Source organism: Cupressus sempervirens, chromosome 11 (genome assembly GCF_028749045.1).
Source record: "Cupressus sempervirens isolate cs-2001-9-10 chromosome 11, ASM2874904v1, whole genome shotgun sequence".
Classification (NCBI taxonomy): Eukaryota; Viridiplantae; Streptophyta; class Pinopsida; order Cupressales; family Cupressaceae; genus Cupressus; species Cupressus sempervirens.
The window spans coordinates 201691247-201709304 of NC_143128.1; positions in this window are offsets into that span (position 1 = coordinate 201691247).

Consider the following 18058-nt stretch of genomic DNA (forward strand, 5'->3'; position numbering starts at 1 on the left):
ACTTCTATGCTTCAACACAAATGTATAACTCTGCAAGAACTCTACCCACTTCATATGCCTCTGATTCAATTTACCTTGGCTATTTAGGTACTATAATGCCTGATGATCAGTATACAAAACAAATTCCTTTGGAAATAAATAATGCCTCCATTTCTTTAAGGCCTGAACTATTGGATAGAACTCTTGATCATAAACAAAATACTTTTTCTTTGCATCATTCAATTTTTCACTAAAATATGCAATAGGCTTACCTTCTTGGCTTAATACAACTCCAATAGCACTGCCACTGGTAGCACAATCCACCTGGAAAACCTTTCTAAAATCTGGAAGTGGCAACACAGGTTGTTCTGTTACCTTCTTCTTCAACAATTCAAAACTTCTCGCAGCTGCTGCAGTCCATTTGAACTCTTTTCTATCCCCTCTTATTGTATCAGTTAGGGGTGCACATATGCCACTGAAATTCTTAATAAAATTCCTATAAAAACTAACTAGACCATGAAATGATCTTACCTCAGTAGAAAACCTCAGAGTAGGCCATTCCAAGATGGCTTTTACCTTCTCTGGATCCATTTTGAGACCTTCGGGTGATATAACAAACTCCAAATAGACTAACTCCCTTTTTGCAAAGATACACTTCTTCAGATTAATTAACAGTTTCTCTTCCCTTAGCCTTTCAAGGAAACTACAAATATGTAATAAATGTTCTTCCAAAGTCTTGCTGAAAATTAAAATATCATCCAAATAAACAATAACAAATTTTCTCAAGAACTTCTTAAGTACCTCATTCATGAGCCGCATGAAGGTGCTTGGGGCGTTCGTCAATCCAAAGGGCATGACTAACCACTCATAAAGACCTTCCTTAGTCTTGAAGGCTGTTTTACACTCATCTCCTTCTCGAATCCATATCTGATGATAACCACTCTTCAGATCTATCTTTGTGAAGTACTAAGCTCCACTCAGGCAGTCCATAAGATCATCCATCCTTGGCAAAGGAAATCGGTACTTGATGGTTATCCTATTTATAGATCGAGAATCTATATACATCCTCCACTCTCCATCCTTCTTTGGTGTGAGTACTATAGGTACTACACATGGACTCAGGCTCTCTCGAATCAAGCCCTTCCTCAACAACTCCTGAACCTATCTATTTAGCTCCTCTGTTTCAGTAGGAATCATCCTGTGAGCAGCTTTGTTAGGCAAACTAGCTCCTGGAATCAGATCTATCTAATGACTAATTTTCCTTATTGGTGGCAATCCATCTGGAACATTATCAGAGATAATATCTCCAAACTCCCCTAGTAAATCTGAAACTTCAAGTGGCATTTCACTACTACCTTCTTTATCTTTCCTAGGAATCAAAGCATAGCACATATGCTGGTGTTTCATGCCATCTAAAAACTTCCTTTCATCAACAAGACAAATCCTAGCACTGCTACATACCTTTTCACCTTCCTTTTTCATGGGCTTCAATTTGTGGCAAACTCCATCCTTTGTTAGAGAGTATGTGTTTGCATGCCCATCATGTACTGCATGCCTATCAAACTACCATGGTCTACCCAAAAATAGATGGCAAACATCCATCGAAATAACATCACAAAGAACTTCATCATGGTAACTCCCAATTTTGAATTTCACTAAACATTGTTCACTTACCAAGACCTTATGATCATCTTTTACCCAAGCAATCTGATAGGGCTGGGGATGTTTCTCCCTCTTGAGCTTTAGCTTAGAGACCATCTCTTCTGATACCAAGTTATCAGTGCTACCACCATCAATGATCACGTCACAACATTTAGCCTCACACTTGCATCTGGTATTAAACAAACTCCTTCGTTGTCCTAGTTCAATCTCACCACTTAGTAGGACTCTTTCATTTACCAAGGTCTCTCCTCTTTCTGCATCCTTTGAATGTGATGATTGTGCATCCTCATCCACATGAGCAACCCTAGCTTGGCCCTCAACTCTCCTATTTGTCCTTCCTTGTCATTGAGGTCATTCAAAGGCACGATGAACTTCTTCATTGCAATGGAAATAGGTACCACGAAAGCCTCCTCTTCCTTGTCCACGTCCTCTACCTCTTCCTCTCTAATTTCCAAAGTCTTGGTCACGGGAGTAGTTGAAACCCTCATTCCTCTGGTTCCTGCTAGTACCCACATATTCATTTTTCTTTTGGGTTTCATTGCAGCCTCTAGATGATCTATCACTTCCCCTTCCTCCTTTGCCATTCCCTCTTTGTCTTCCTTTAAACCTTTTATTCAGCTTCTCTTCAACTCGTAGGGAAAACTGGTATGCCTCTTCAACGCTGGTCATTCTTACCAGACTTAATTCCTCCTAGATGCTAGGTCGCAACCCACTGATATAATGAGCAACCTTCTCTAATCAAGAGTTGGTAAAATTCCTCTATATATTCTTGGACTGATCTTCTTGCTTGCTTTAACCCATGCATCTTCTTAAAAAAATCAAGCTCATAGTCCACAGGAATGAACTGCTTCTTCAATTTGTCCACCATGCGATCCCATCTTGTGATCTTCTCCTTTCCTCTTTTGTTTCTTTCCAATTGAACCTCTTGCCACCAGATTTTGGCATGGCCTTTCAGTTTGGCCTTTGCAAACTTAACCCTATCTGGGTCCCTGATATCCTCATACTCAAAGTATTCTTCCAGTTCATTGATCCAATCGATCAACTCATCTGGTTTTAGATTTCCTAAAAATACACCCACTTCAATTGTAGGTCTTTTCCCAAACTTAGTAATGGCCCTAAAAATCCTTTCCTCTACATGATTCAGAACTTCCCCATCAAATTCCCCTTCTCGTCCAATTTCATTTTCTTCATTGTCATCTTCACTTTCATCACCTGCGGCCATAGTTGCTCCTCTACAGAGCTCTTCCTGCAATGCTTGTACCTGCCTTTGGAGGGCTCTAACCTCCTCAGGATTAATAGCTCCAGCCCTTTTGCCACGCTCTCTTCATGGAGGCATCTTCTTAACTCAAACCCACAACCACACAGTCCTGGTGCAAACTGCCTCACAGTCGGCGCTCTATCTACACACTCAGGAAAACCAGCTCTGATACCACTTGATGGGGACACAACCCAATTATAGAATGGACACAACAGAAAAAGGGAAATTGTATTAACTAAAAAATAAGATAGTACATTTAGTATAGAGAAAATAAACTTCAAAACATGCCTTAAGGGCTTACAATAGCATAAATGTGGAGATAATTTCTCCTTTCAGTACCTCCTCTCAAACTCCACTCTGAACTGCCTTTTACAATGCCAAGAATCTCCTTAAATAGACCCTGAAGGGTTAAGGACTAGGAATACATTCTAGAAAGTGCTAGTAGGCATCCACCAACCAAATAGAAGCTGCATTGGAAGTCGACGCAAATCTAGAAGAATCCAGAAATGGTAACTGAACTTCCGAGAGGCATAACTTTTGAATCGTAGCTCCGATTGATGAACCGTTTACATTTTCGAAAAGCTCTCAAAGTTCTCTATAGCCCTATGGAGAGCTTTGCTCGCCTCCCATTTTTTGGCCCTTTTTGAGGTCATTTAATGCCCCTAACCTAACTTTGGAGCATTCTTAGGAGGTCTCCAAAACCCAAAAAATTGGAATAACTTTCAAACCGTGGGGCCTTTTGACTTGATTATTTTTATGGAATGCTCTAAATCACAATTACATTCATCTGGCCAATTCACACCTTCTAGTTTACCAAAATGATGGCCCAATTACATGCTCCTATTTTTTTGAGATTTTCTAGCACACTGATAGTGGAACTGTGAGAGTTGGAACCTTTATTTGACCCAAATGGGTGTCCAAAAATGAAAACACATGAAACAAAAACTAAGTCTAAGTACATTTTTTTGGGTGACACAGGATTGCCCTTATACCTCTGGATGCTCTTGCATCAGAAACACATTAATAGAAGGCATGAATTAATTGCACAATATATTAATGGAGAAAGAGGTACAACAAAGAAGTATATTGACTCAGAGGAAAAGGAAATTATAGTAGTAGAGTATGCAATACAACTGATGTAGAATTAGAGAAGAGATTGACCCTTTGAAAGAGTTACAAAATTTTTCTTTATAGCTCAGGCATAACTAAGAAGACTTCAACCAAAAACCAAAAAATCAACCACAATCTTCAAGTTGTAGAGAACAATAACTATTGATCTAAGGAAGATTTGATCAGATGCATGTCCATATGTAGAAAATCTAACTTTTGCATAAAATTTGGACCTTGAAGAGATAAGAATAACAACCATAACTTCTTCGACCGGTAGATGGATAGCCATGGCAGTGGTAGAATCAAATTTACATTTATCAGGCACTAAGAACACCAAAATATGGTTGTAGGTGATTAAAGGATTTGTTTGCCATCAATGCGCTACTTTGAAAGTGTTTATAATAGTGCCATCTATGTCACTGAGTCAACTAGCTTCAATAGTTAAGCTTGCCACGTGGCCTTATATCTTTGAAGTGTTCCACTAGATCATCTTGTTTCTAGCTCAAAAAAAGGGAGAAAGTGTTTTCATGTCATATTTTAGTGCTTGTGATCTTATGATTGACTTTAGCATTCAATCCCTTCATATCATCTCATACAATGCATTTAGCCTTTACGATCTTATAATCACTTACTTATCACATGATCAAGGGTTCCCTTCACATCTTCTTTGATCTTGTGATTACAAGTTTATTGTAAGATTGGGGTGTCCATTGGAATTGTAATCTTACACTTAGCATTTTATAACCTTTTCGTAGCATTTGGCTTTACCTTTTCTTTCCTTATGATCTCTTGATTGCAACCAACTAACCTTGTCATGACTTTGGAAGTCTTCTCTTAACCACTGTCTCTAACTCCTAATCACACAATGGTGGTTTTTCTTGTGGCATCAGAAACCTTCATTGCTAGCTCCTATGATCTTATGAGAAATAGTTTATCATAAGATTAGAATATTCAATTACAATGTGGAATAATTCTTTATGTTCATGTACCTGGCCCCACTATTTCCACATGTCACTACATCACTTTCTCAATTTGGCTAAACTCCATGCAACTTCAAAAAGCAAGAAAGCAACAACCATTGATCTAACAAGATCTGATAATCACTATTAAACTAAATTTCCTTTTCATAGTCAACACCTCCAACCAACTAGAACATGCAACTCTATCAACTTACTTTGATACATTTCCTTTTGTGGCCCACACTTGAGTCCAGTCCCACTACATCCATGCATCAAATGCTTGCTTTCTTGCTTCAGCTATCCTTTGTTTAACTTCAAAAAGTGAGAATATGACAAGTATTGATCTACTTCCAGATCAATGACCATGATTGATCACAAGTTTTTGAGAAATTCATTTCTTGCTTGTGATCTTACAATCCCTACCTTCATATCTTCAAAAGTCCTTTTGGAAACACTTACACTTACACAATCTTCCCCTTATCATAAGATTGTAACCCTTCATAACCTTAGTAACTTATGTTCTTACGATCTCATGATCTCTTTTCTCTTGTATCATCATAGGTTCCCTTTTAAGCCTTTATTATTGTATGCCCTTTGGCTTGTCGTAACATCATATCACTTGCCATCTTACCATAAAACACTTACAATAACATGATATGAGATGATCATAAGATCAAAAACTTCAAAATACACACCCACGATGAAACAATATATGGGATATTGGAAGATCAGGAGACTCAACATTTTCCTTTACAATCCCTTGCTAGAAATTAATTCATAACATCAAAAGAGGGAAAATTTAGGGCTCAAAACTAGACATAAAAAACCTTGATTGTATGATTGTAACACTTGATAGAAAATATCAAAATGACATACAATCTCTCACTTAAACAAAATGATCATAACATTGAAGGGGATAATTAGGGTTTTAGTTAGGTTTTAGCCACATTCCTGGCACACTATTCAATCTTGACACCCTGAATAGATATCTTTGATCAAAATTTCAATGATGACAATAAGGGAGAAAGGGCAGGGGGGCTAAAATGGCTAATAGTTTTCATGGAAAATTTTATTGTTAATGGAAATACCTTTGAAGAAGCTAGAGATAACTTGGAAAAAGTACTTAAGAGATGTATCAATACTAACCTATCTTTTAGCCATGAGAAGTGTCATATGTTAATGACTGAGGGAATCATATTAGGCCATTTAATATCCTCAAAAGATATCTAATTTAATCCCACAAAGATACAAATAATCTAGGACCTCCCCAGACCTTTGACCCAAAAAGATGTTTGGAGTTTTCTTGGTCATGATGGATATTATAGGACATTTATTCAAAATAGTAAGATTGCTTCTCCTTTGTTTTCTCTATTAGTCAAAGATGCTTTCTTTACTTGGACCTGTGAGTTTCAAGAAGCCTTTGATAATATTAAGGCTAAGCTTGTGATTACTATTCTTAGAGGCCCTAATTGGGAATTACCATTCCATATTCGCACCAATGCTTTTGATTTTTCAATGGGAGCAATAATCAGACAAAAGGAAGATAACCTATTATATTCAAGTTACTACATTAGAAAGAACTTCACTAGTGCTAAAGTAAACTATATTGTAACTAGAAAAAGAAGTTATAGCTTTTTCTTATGCTATTAACAAATTTTGGCACCACATTACTTGTTATAAAGTGTTTGTTCATATTGATCACTTAGTGATTTGATTTGTAATGAATAAACCAGTGGTAATTGTTATGGTTATTAGATAGTTTCTTTTATTAAAATAATTTGATGTCACTATACTTGATAAGCCTGATCAATAAAATGTGGTTGTAGATTTCTTGTCCTAGTTACAAAAATTAAATAATGAACCTATTCCTATTGATGATTCATTCCCTAATGAACAACTCTTTTCCATTTCTGCCAAAAGTCTATGGTATGTTGACATTGCCAACTATTTGGTTACATGAAATTTTTTGCTACACTTCTCTTCTTGAGAATGTCAAAAGTTGATTGGCCTTAGTGGACAATATACATAGATCAATGGCCTTCTCTTTTGTACCAGATCAACATTGATAACATTATGCACCAATGTATCCCTACAGAGGATGTCTTTTATATTCTCCACACTTGACATACTAAACCTTGTGGACTCTTTGCTGCTCAAAAAACTACTCAAAATATTCTTACTATAGGATATTATTGGCCTACACTCTATAAGGATTTCAATCATTAGGTTCATCATTATGATCAATGCCAACAAATGGGTCATCCTACTCGATTTGATCAAATGCCACTCCATCCTCAACTCTCTATTGAGCCTTTTGAGAAGTAGGGTATCAAATTTATGGGACCTATCAATCCACCATCTAACAACAAGGAATAAATTCTTATGTGTACTAATTATGTTACCAAGTGGGTTGAAGTGGTTTCCCTCAAGCATGCTCATGATACCAAGGTTTTTGACTTCCTATACTTTGTTGTTTTCTCTCTCTTTGGTGTTCCATAGGAAATTACTAAAAATCAAGGACTCTAGTTCACTTTTGATCTCATTTCTACATTAGTCAAAGAGTATGAAATCTGCCCCCAGAAATCATCACCTTATTATTCTCAAGCAAATGGACAAGTAGAAGTTTCCAATAAGGAATTGGAGAACATTCTTACCAAGATTGTTGCACTTCATAAGCGTGATTGGACCACACAACTTCCTAAAGCCTTATGGGTCTATCATATCACATGGAAGACCACCACTAGTCTAACCCCTTATGAAATGGTCTATGGCAAGAAGGTTTTTCTTCCTACTAAGTTTGAGATTAAGACTCTTTGCACTGAACTTCAACTCAATTTGAATCTCTCTAATACTTAGTAGGAATGAATGACACAAGTCCACTCTTTGGATAAACTCTATTAGGAAGCACTTCTCCATACTAAACTTGTTTAGAATTAGTGCACACTATGACATGATAAATAGATTTGTCAATGTTGTTTCTAGCTAGGTGATTGGGCACTTTTGTATGATTCTCAGTTTTAGGATTTCAAAGGAAAATTTCAAACTCGTTGGCTGGGTCCCTATGAAATTTCTCATTTCAATGATAATGGTGACATACAACTTTGCACTATGGACTCAGAACACCATAGACTTCTTTTTAATGGGCGTTGAATCAAGTTATACTAGAAGCCTTTGTCAAAGGAAGACTTCTTTCTCGTTGTCACCAAGGAATTCACCATGGTTCCTTTTGGGCTCCTTCACATGTAAACTTTATAAATAAATAAAAAGAAAACAAGAAAGTAACACAAACAACCAAAAAAAAAACAAAAAAAAAAAAAAACCTATCCTCTCTATATCTACTTCCTTTTACTATAGGAACCAAGCCTCCTTCCATCCTTTTTGTGACATGAACACTTCACTCTTCCTATTACATTGTCTAATCTTGGAAACTTTTCTTTGATGGTTCTTGTCACCTCTCCATCCACCTATGACTCTAACTTAGCACTTTGTATGCATGTGACCCTATTTTTCTTTGGTAATCCCACTCTCTCTTACCCAAAACTCATGTGTCCACTAGATTTCTTTCTTCCTCCAATCGTTGGCTGCTAGTTGGGTTGTATTTGGTGGCATCTATATTACCATATCTTTTCATAATTTGCCATTATTTTACTATCATCCTCAGTGTTGATGTGCACATGTTTTGGAGTCATCTCACCATGTTGGGTTGCAAATTTAGGAAGTACTTTCTTACCTTGCATTTTCTTTCAATGTATTTTATTTCTCTTCTTCTTGTGTAGCATACCCAGGATGGGTCGAACTTCTTAGTTGAGGGGGTAAGTAAAACATGTCATTGGTTGCTTATGCCATCTTTTTCCATGTCCTCCGTTATTATTATTACATCATCCACCTCATTAATTATCCAAGGATATGAAGGCAATATTTTCTCTTACATTCTCATTATAACTTCCCATAAACATACTTTCCTTATTTTAACTCTTGGTTAAGTCTCTCTTGTCATTTGCGTTTCTATTTTCATTCTTTTGAAACCTCTTGCTTTCCATTCTTAGTAGCCATTGTTCTCTAGAATCATGGGTGGTCATTATCTTCATAAGGAGGTAGGCTCACTCCATCATTTACAAAATTTTGATGAAGTTTATAAAATCGTTGAACATTGGGGATGGTTAAGGTATTATGAATAGTTATACAAATTTATTTCTAGTGATGAGGTCACTATTGAGTTTTCCTTGACATTTTTAGAGAATAATATTATGATGCAAGGGTTACAATTCTTGGTGAACTTATATATGGTCATAGCTATCTCTAGCCTTCCAAAAATTGGGGACCATTATTTCTTTGTAGGATCTTCCAAGGTTGTTAATTTAAAACTCCATATGAAGAAATTATTTCAAAGAGGGGAACGAGTTGAAATAATGTGAGGATAGGGGATCATCCAAAAAATTGTTGCTAGAGCCATGGGATGAAGTTGCCCAATTTCTAATCTAGTTCATTACATGTGAAGGCTATTATAAGTATATTTATGCTCACCATCTTTTCCTTTTTCTACACTTACGATACGAGGTCCTTGTCAATCTTCCTTATTATCTATTTCATTCCTTAAAATGGTCATGTCACCAATATAAAGAAGGACCTACTGATTCTCTTTCCCACCATGGCTTAATAAAATTACTTTTCATTTGTGCCCTAAAGTCTTCCCAACCTACCATAGGATGGGAAAGATTCATTACTCTTACCAATGTGGATGAGTCTGAATCACCTTCTAGTGTTGAATTAATTAAAGCTAGCTCTTTGAAAAAGTGACTAGCAAAATCCTCATGGTCATTAAAAACCAAAAAGCTAAAAGTCCTTAAAATATAAGCAAAGGATAACCCTTCTAAGAAAATTAAAGAAATGCTAAGCTCTCATCCTATAGTTACCAAATTAAAATGAAACATTCCAAATACATTATGGGAATTGGCCAATATAGTCCACTCCACCAGAGATGTTGAAATTATTAGCGCTAAAAAACCCTCTTAGAAAAATGACCATCTTCTAAGAGAATAGAGGTCACAACTCAGATGAAATAAGAAACAAGATAAATTGAAACAAATGAGATAGGAAGAAGAATCACCCTCTAGAGGAGTGAATTATACCGACAGGGAGCAAGAAGTAGATGGAGGAAAATCCACAAATTAGAGAAGATCAAGGAATTGACAAAGGACATAAAATAGAAGAGCAACAGGAAAATGAGGAAAATAGGGAAACTGAAGTAGAATAGGAGGCTGACAACAAGCAAGAAACTAAAGAAGAACTAGAGGCTAAGGATGAGAAGGAAGCTAAAGAGGAATTTGAAGAAAGAGACACCAATAAAGAAGAAGATGACATTCTAAGTAAAATATAGGAAAGCCCTACTAAGGACCCTATCTTTGAACAAGAGATAAGCTCCAAATCTCCTCTAGCAGTAGAAATTCCTGTATCAATGTTACTAAATGTTGTCATTGAGAGGGTAATAGAAATAGCTAGTAGAATTCATCTTGGTGATGAAATTCAGTTAAGACTAACCAAAGAGCTTCCTCAACTAGATAAGGGTGTAATATAGGAAATAAAGTCTTCTCAATATGACAATATACATAATGCTACCATAACATCTCAGCCAAGCCCTAATGATGATACTTTAGGAAATCTTGAAGTTCTCGAGGAAAACCAATGTTTTCCCCCTAAAAAAATAGTGCAAATCACCCATCAACTTTAGAGATCTAATGCTTAGTTATAGAAATAGATACAAGAGTTGTCTACAACCAAGTTTGACACAAATAAAACTACAAGAGTCACAATAGTCTCCAGGAATCTAGTGGCCAAATTCACTAATGTTGGTTCTCCATCTAACATGTATGAGGACATGCCCAATCCTTTAGTTGGGTGGAAATGATGGGTGCAAATTTGTGTGTCTTTTTATAAACATTTCCACCTAAATTTGTGTCATTCCACTCTTGTTTATGCCACTAATTAGTAGAGACTAAAAGTATATTGATAAAATGTAAGATAAGAAGTAATTACTGAAAAGTCCACCAATGTGTAGAAATTGACAATAATTTGGATATATTGCTACATGAGTAAATCATGGATGACTAAGTGGCTACATTAGGTTGGGAGTGAGTGGATCAGCTATGTACATGTTTTGGCTCTATTTTGGGTAGACATTTTTTTTTTTAGTCTTTAGTCTATAATGACTGTCGACTAGAATAATACTCTATTATTATGATGTTTGATAAGTAGTAAAATGATTAGTGTCTTGTGGCTTGAATAGTGTTTATTTACCTTAGATCAATGGCCTATGGCCATAACAATCAGATTCCACTATATTTGGTACTTTAAAACACTATATAAGATCATATAATGATATCAAAGGAAATATACTTATTATAACATTGTTAGAAATCCTCTCTTTATTATTGTTGAAATCAATTTTGGATCAACTTTAGAAATTCTATGTAACTCTTTCACTCACTACATGGACTAGAGGAAGGGCCCCCACTTGGGAATTCTAGTGAGACCATTTCAATTTTCATTGTGAGAATGTATGCATTGTTAATTATTTCATATGTATTCATTGCAAGTTAGTTTTAGATTGAATTAAGTGTATGTGTAAACATTCTTAGATGAATGAAATCTATATAATTCATGCCATACATTCAAATACATTCTGGTTATTTGAAGACTTAGTTTTTTACTAAGTTATTGGTTCGTGACCATTTCCATTTGTCCATTCTGCCAACCACCATTCTATTATCCAACCCCTATTTTGGTAAAAAATAGACTATCCACTCTTAAACCATTATCTATTACATTATACTCCCCACTAAAATTATCCCTATTGCCATCCACTATTCTTAGTATTCTTTCTGCTAGCACCCATTATACTTCCTATCACACTTTGCTACCTAGACTTTAGACTGTTGTAATAAACATCTAGCCACAACCAAACTTCCTATAGAAAATAGATTCTATCTTAACCTTCATTATATTAGACTGATATTTAATAGAAATATTCATAAATCATAGTATTTAATGTTTAATTGTTATGATGTGTGATTATGATCATTACTTAATTAGTGTGAAGATATTCATTAGATTAAATGTGGAGGTATATTGCATATGAATTCATTATTAGTTTCACTCTTAAATGTGAGGATTCTAATTTGGGTGATTAAAAGCTTCCTAGTTTAATTTCTTAGCATTCAATAACTTATATTCAAAACCACTTGATTTATTATCTTTGTCCCTAGAGAAAATAGCCATTATATCTCTCACTAGTTTATGAACCTCAAATTGACACTCTTAGGGTATTTTGGTTCAATTATATCCATAAATAGTCCATCAAGTTAGACCTCAACAATGCCCAACACTAACTCAACCTATCTCCTATCAACCTGTCATGCAATTGCTAACTCAAATTGCTGAAGAAGGAATGGTGAAACAAAAGAATATGAAGCATCTAAATCAATTAATACTATAGAAGAAGTACCATGCAATGTACTTGTAGCCTTGACTATGGTACCCTAATGTTTAGATTGACAATTTTCAACCACCACAAAATTTTTTTGGGATCTTTTTGCATCACCCACATTAGGTTTAGACATGGGCACACCTCTTCTAGTTCCTAAAGATGTCTTTATAGGACACTCCATTGATTTATGGCCGAGTTGACCACATGAAAAACATTCTTGTCCAAAACTAGAACTAGATCCACATCCATCCTGTGAAGCACTAGAATATGGTGCACTCACTTTGCTAGAGTCCTATTGATTTATCTAAGATGGATTACTCTTCTATAAATACTAACCTTGACTCTGGTCATGCCCCTTCCCTCCTATAATACCTAGATTTTGTTCTCCCTTCTAATGATAACATTGGCATTGTCGATCATGATAACTGCAACTACCTTACAAGGGTGTTGATTGGGTTTGGCCCTATCCTATGACTTGTGTCTAAGGGGGTGGTACACTCTATCCTATGGATCATGTACCATGGCTCTAAGAGCCTAATATAACATTGGGCCCCCTAGCCATAATGCTCTTAATAATCCTTTCCTTCTTAATGGTGAGTGAAAATTTCATAGGTTGATGGAAACAAATATCCCCAATTATAGAGCCTTTAAGACCCCTAACAAAATACTATGTGAGGAATACCTCATTATAACAATAGCTAGAGTATTGTCTCAGCCCAAAGAACCACCTCTCATATTGATCCATTGTCATGTTCCCTTATTTGAGCTCATGGAACTCATCAAAATGAGCCTCTTGGTACTATGGAGATAGGAATTTCTTCATTAACCTCTCCTCAAAGATTTCCCAAGAAAGATCCATTATACTAATCTAGAGCTTCTCTCCCTCTCTCTCTCTCTCTCTCTCTCTCTCTCTCTCTCTCTCTCTCTCTCTCTCTCTCTCCATATTCCACCACAAAGATCCATGGTCTCTCAATTGTGTAATAGCATAATGGGTCTTCATGTTTCTTTCATATAGATGCAAGGAGAAGCAATGCCTTATATCCAATAACCATGTCTTGACCTTGAGACCTCCTCCTAGACCATCAAATAGTGGTGATTTAGACCTCTAAAGGTTTATCATCATATACATTTGGATGAATTTCAACCATCTTGACCATAACCTCTCCTAAAAAATTATCCAACACTAGGTGGTGTACAAGAATGCTCACATTCATGCCCACTCTCTTCTCTACCTCCATGCTTTGACATGTGAGAGTCTCCATTGTGATATTCCTCTTCCTAACCATGTTCATGTCATTTTTCCTCAACTTGAGGTCTGAACCATGCTATAAGATCCTATAAAAAAAGCACCAATTCCTCAATAAAAACTTGGTTGTTATTACCCCATCCTCCCATAGCATCTTGATGTTCCTTCTCATGGTGCTCTTTTTCATCATTACTCTATTGGTTATTCCTCCAACCACTAGGTCTACATGTAGGAGGCATCTCTAAGGGAGCAACAAAATAAGAGTTAGAGTCATACATAATAAACATAAGTATTATAGCATAAACCAAAATAAGATACTATTATGTGTAACCAAAACCATATCATACTGGGAGCATAACATAGATATCCCAATGTTGCAACATGGGCTTTGATACTAGATGTAATGCCCTGCTTAAAGATCCTTGCAAAAAAGATAACTAAAAGCCTATATATATATTAAAAGTAACAAGCATGGAATCAAACAACATCAACATGAAATTGATCAAAATATTGTAATGGAAGTCTTAACCAAGAAATCCAAACATTCAATGATCTCTAGGCATTACTACTTACCAACATGTTCAAACCAACTATGAAAGTTAAGAAATTAAGAGACCTATATTCTTCGATGTGTTGTAACCTAGGAAGGTGCACAATCCAATGGGGGGTACAAAAAACCCAAACATTCTTCCTAATGATGCACATAAATGATCCCTATCTTCTGTGTGAGGACATACAAAAAGATAGACTCATGCAATGAAGCACTTTCTTGCACAAGTAAGTACCATGACCCGTGCAAGGGAACTTGTTGCCACACAAGGAAACTTTCCTTCACAAGACGAAAGACTCCTTTAGATGAGGGACCTTTCCTTCATGCAAGTAGACCACAAGGTCACACAAGGAAGTACTTGGTCACTCAAGCTAGTACTTTCTCACACAAGGAAGCTTTATGTTGCATGCAAGAGAATGTATTCTTGCACGAGCATCTAGCTAGGCATGCATGAGAGAATTCTTTCCTCACACAAGGAAACACATCTCTGGCACAAAAAAGGATGACAATAATTAAGAAAATCATAAATGGAAACATAGTTAGAATAATTCCTCCACATTGGGGTGTCCCGAAAACATGTAAATCGAGGCTTATACACTCAAAAACATGGAAATGAAAATAATGTGAACATAAAAGAGAATTAAACATCTAACCATCTTATCCATAGCATCTAGTAATCATGTGGAAAAGTAACATCACAATGAATATACATGTGCATAAATATTAAAACTGAAATAACATAAATTACATGGAAACATACTCTAGAAGATACAAAGAACCATGTGAGCATCTAGCTCTAGAACTAAACATCAAGGAAAAAAAATTATGTATGCTAGTCCTTAGTAGTGGTAATAGTAGCTATGCCTCCCAACCATGTGGAACCCAGAGGCCCACTCTCACCATGTTGATGGAGGTAGTCATCTGACCTCAAAAACACACAAAATAGTCATCCATGGCTAACACTCATGCAAAATAGTATAGAACCAAGATTGTGAGACAATGCAATACAACAGGTCCTAGTTAGACATTCTATAGGTCTACTATGTAGGAAATCTAGTGGAGAGTACATCACTTGGCATCATGGATCCCAAGATAAACATCTAATGGAATTAGTCCCTTGGGAGACCATAGTGCTATGTCCTCAGATAAATCACACAAACATTAGACCCTCAGATAAATCAATGAGCACATACCTTCAAGTGAGTTGTACAGGTCCTTAGTATTTTCTTATCTTATTTAATTTCCCATAAATTCATTTAGTTATCTCTTACTAGAAATTTTTTTATGTATATCTTATCGAGAACACAACCTAGGGTTACGAGAGAAGCCCCTCCACTTGTCTACCCTACATACACATGCTCATCACTTGATGAGTGATTGTAGGCAATGCATTTTCCCAACCCAACCCCATTGAACATAACTCAACTAAAAGTAACCGAGAGTTTAGGTCTTGTAAGAACCAAAAATGTGCATGCTCACATTCCAAATGCAATTTACGAAGTTGTACTAGTGTCTAAAAAGTGCAGATTGATTAGTGGCCCTATTTGGCATGTCATAACTCTAAATCTGTGATAGATGAAATCAAATGGATTATACCACTATTTTTTACTCTAAAAATAATTTAAGTGTGCCAATTTTCAAGTCTTGAAAAATCTATCTACACTCTTTCATAGGTCCTTTCCATTTGTGAAAATCACTTTTCTACCAATGTTTCTAGTTCTACAATTCTGAGTACCCAACATTATATGCTTTTCGAACTCACCTAGTTTTTCATCATGAGCCCAAATCATAGACTTATACCCTTCTTGTGATAGTAAATTAATGTCCCATTTTGTGTGCCTCCAAGTATCCATTTGAAATGTTTTCAAAGCCAAAATTGAACACACTTTATTATTTTCTAACACATTTGTTTGCAGGCAGTTTCAACTGAGCAACTTTAATAGTCAATATCTTGTGACCCAGATGTTATTGTGAGGAAAAATATGACATGGTAAAAGAATGTAAATGAGAGAGAAAATATGTCACATCTCAAGGCCTAGTTACTTGATTTAATCAGTTTTTAAAGACAACTCATAGGCCTTCCTATCAAAAAATCTGAGTTTGCAAAAAGTGGTAAAATGAGTTTTAAATGATGCAATAGTGATTGAATTAAAATTTAATTAGGGCTAGGTGATTGATGGATCAGTTTTAATAGGTTAGATGTTTTAGTTAAAACTTTATTTTTTAGCCAGACCTGCTTTGGAGCCCAATTGATTTTATTAGTTTGATAAGATGAAATGTATATGAAGGCATTTTGAGTCTTGCAAAAGGGGTGGTAACAAAGATGTGATCAGATGCTATCAATGAATCTAATGTTGAGATGAGAGTTTTTGATAAGTTTTATTTGTTTAGAAATTTCTTTTGTTGTGATCAACAAGCTCCCTAATCCAATTTATTTTTCCAAGGGGATACTTCATAGGGAGACTACTTAAGAGGAGATCTAAAGCTTTCATTTATTAGACTTCACATCAATGGTGAATATTTCATTGGATCAACTGTGAAAAACTATTCTTATAAGGTGTATATAATAAATTTTTAGTAAGAAAGGAACTTGGAGGATTGATGGTTTCCTTTTACATTATTGTAAAGTTTAATTTTGAGCCATGAAGATGTAACTTTCTTTTTAAAAGTGAGGGAAACACCATTTTATTCTAGGATCACCATCAAGGGTTTCTTAACTAGAGGTCACTATATTTTCCATTGATATGGCATATTTGAATGAAATAAAAGCCTTACCATCTTGTAAATATGCAATTTTGATCAAATGGAGATATTAGCCAATTGGAATGTGAAGCCATGCTTGCAACAAGCATACTATTAGGGTCTTCATTTATGAGGAGACACTATCTTTAGCATATGTGAATAAAAGATGGGCTGGTAGGTTTAAAATTAAAAATAAATGAGTTTTAAAAGAGTTAAGAACCTTCAACATTTGAATATTTTGAAAAGAAGAAAAGAAATTGTTTTCCTATGAGATGCCCCAACTTACACTTAAAAAGTGGTGTTAGTTTCCAAGAAACGTTTTAAACTATGGTGTGGAGGTGTTAAACCCAACTGGAAATAGTCCATCATGGAAATTGCATTTGAAAGTTCTCAATAGACTTCTTACCATGTGGGTTCCTTATTTTGAATCAGGTTCCCAATCCTCAAGCAACACTTTCAACACATGTAAAATTCTTTTGTACTAGCTTTGAATGGTCCATTTAGGTGTGAGGGATAGTTACTATAAAATCAGGCAGAGACATTTTAGAAGGATACTTGTGAGAAAATGATTATGTTAACGACACTAGCTATGGTGATTGTGGGTGTGGTGGTTTGCATCAAGACTCCTTAAAGTCTCCACATATATTATGTGGGCTCGACATCTTAGAAAAGAGATAAGAGAGACACACATGAAAGAGATTATAGGTCTCGTACTACTATGGAAGTAGGGGTAGGTTAAAGGGAAATGCTTCGTGCATTATCCCACATTCACCTTGTGGGTTGGTTTTTAGTGATTTTTATGCATAGAGACACTAAGCATAGGTGTCTAAATGGTATCCCCTTTTAAGACATGAGAGCTCACGTGTGGGCCCATGGCCAGTTGGTGATGATGTAAAGGATAAATTTTGGCACAAAAATAGAAGAGGTGTCATGTGGCAAGCAACTTTGGAAGGTAATTCGTAAGTTTGTGAATGCAATAAAATGGAGTTATGAAGCTACAATAGGCATATAGTCAAAAGGCGTCAAGTACATAGATGTGAGGATACAAGAAAGTGTATGGTTAGGAGAT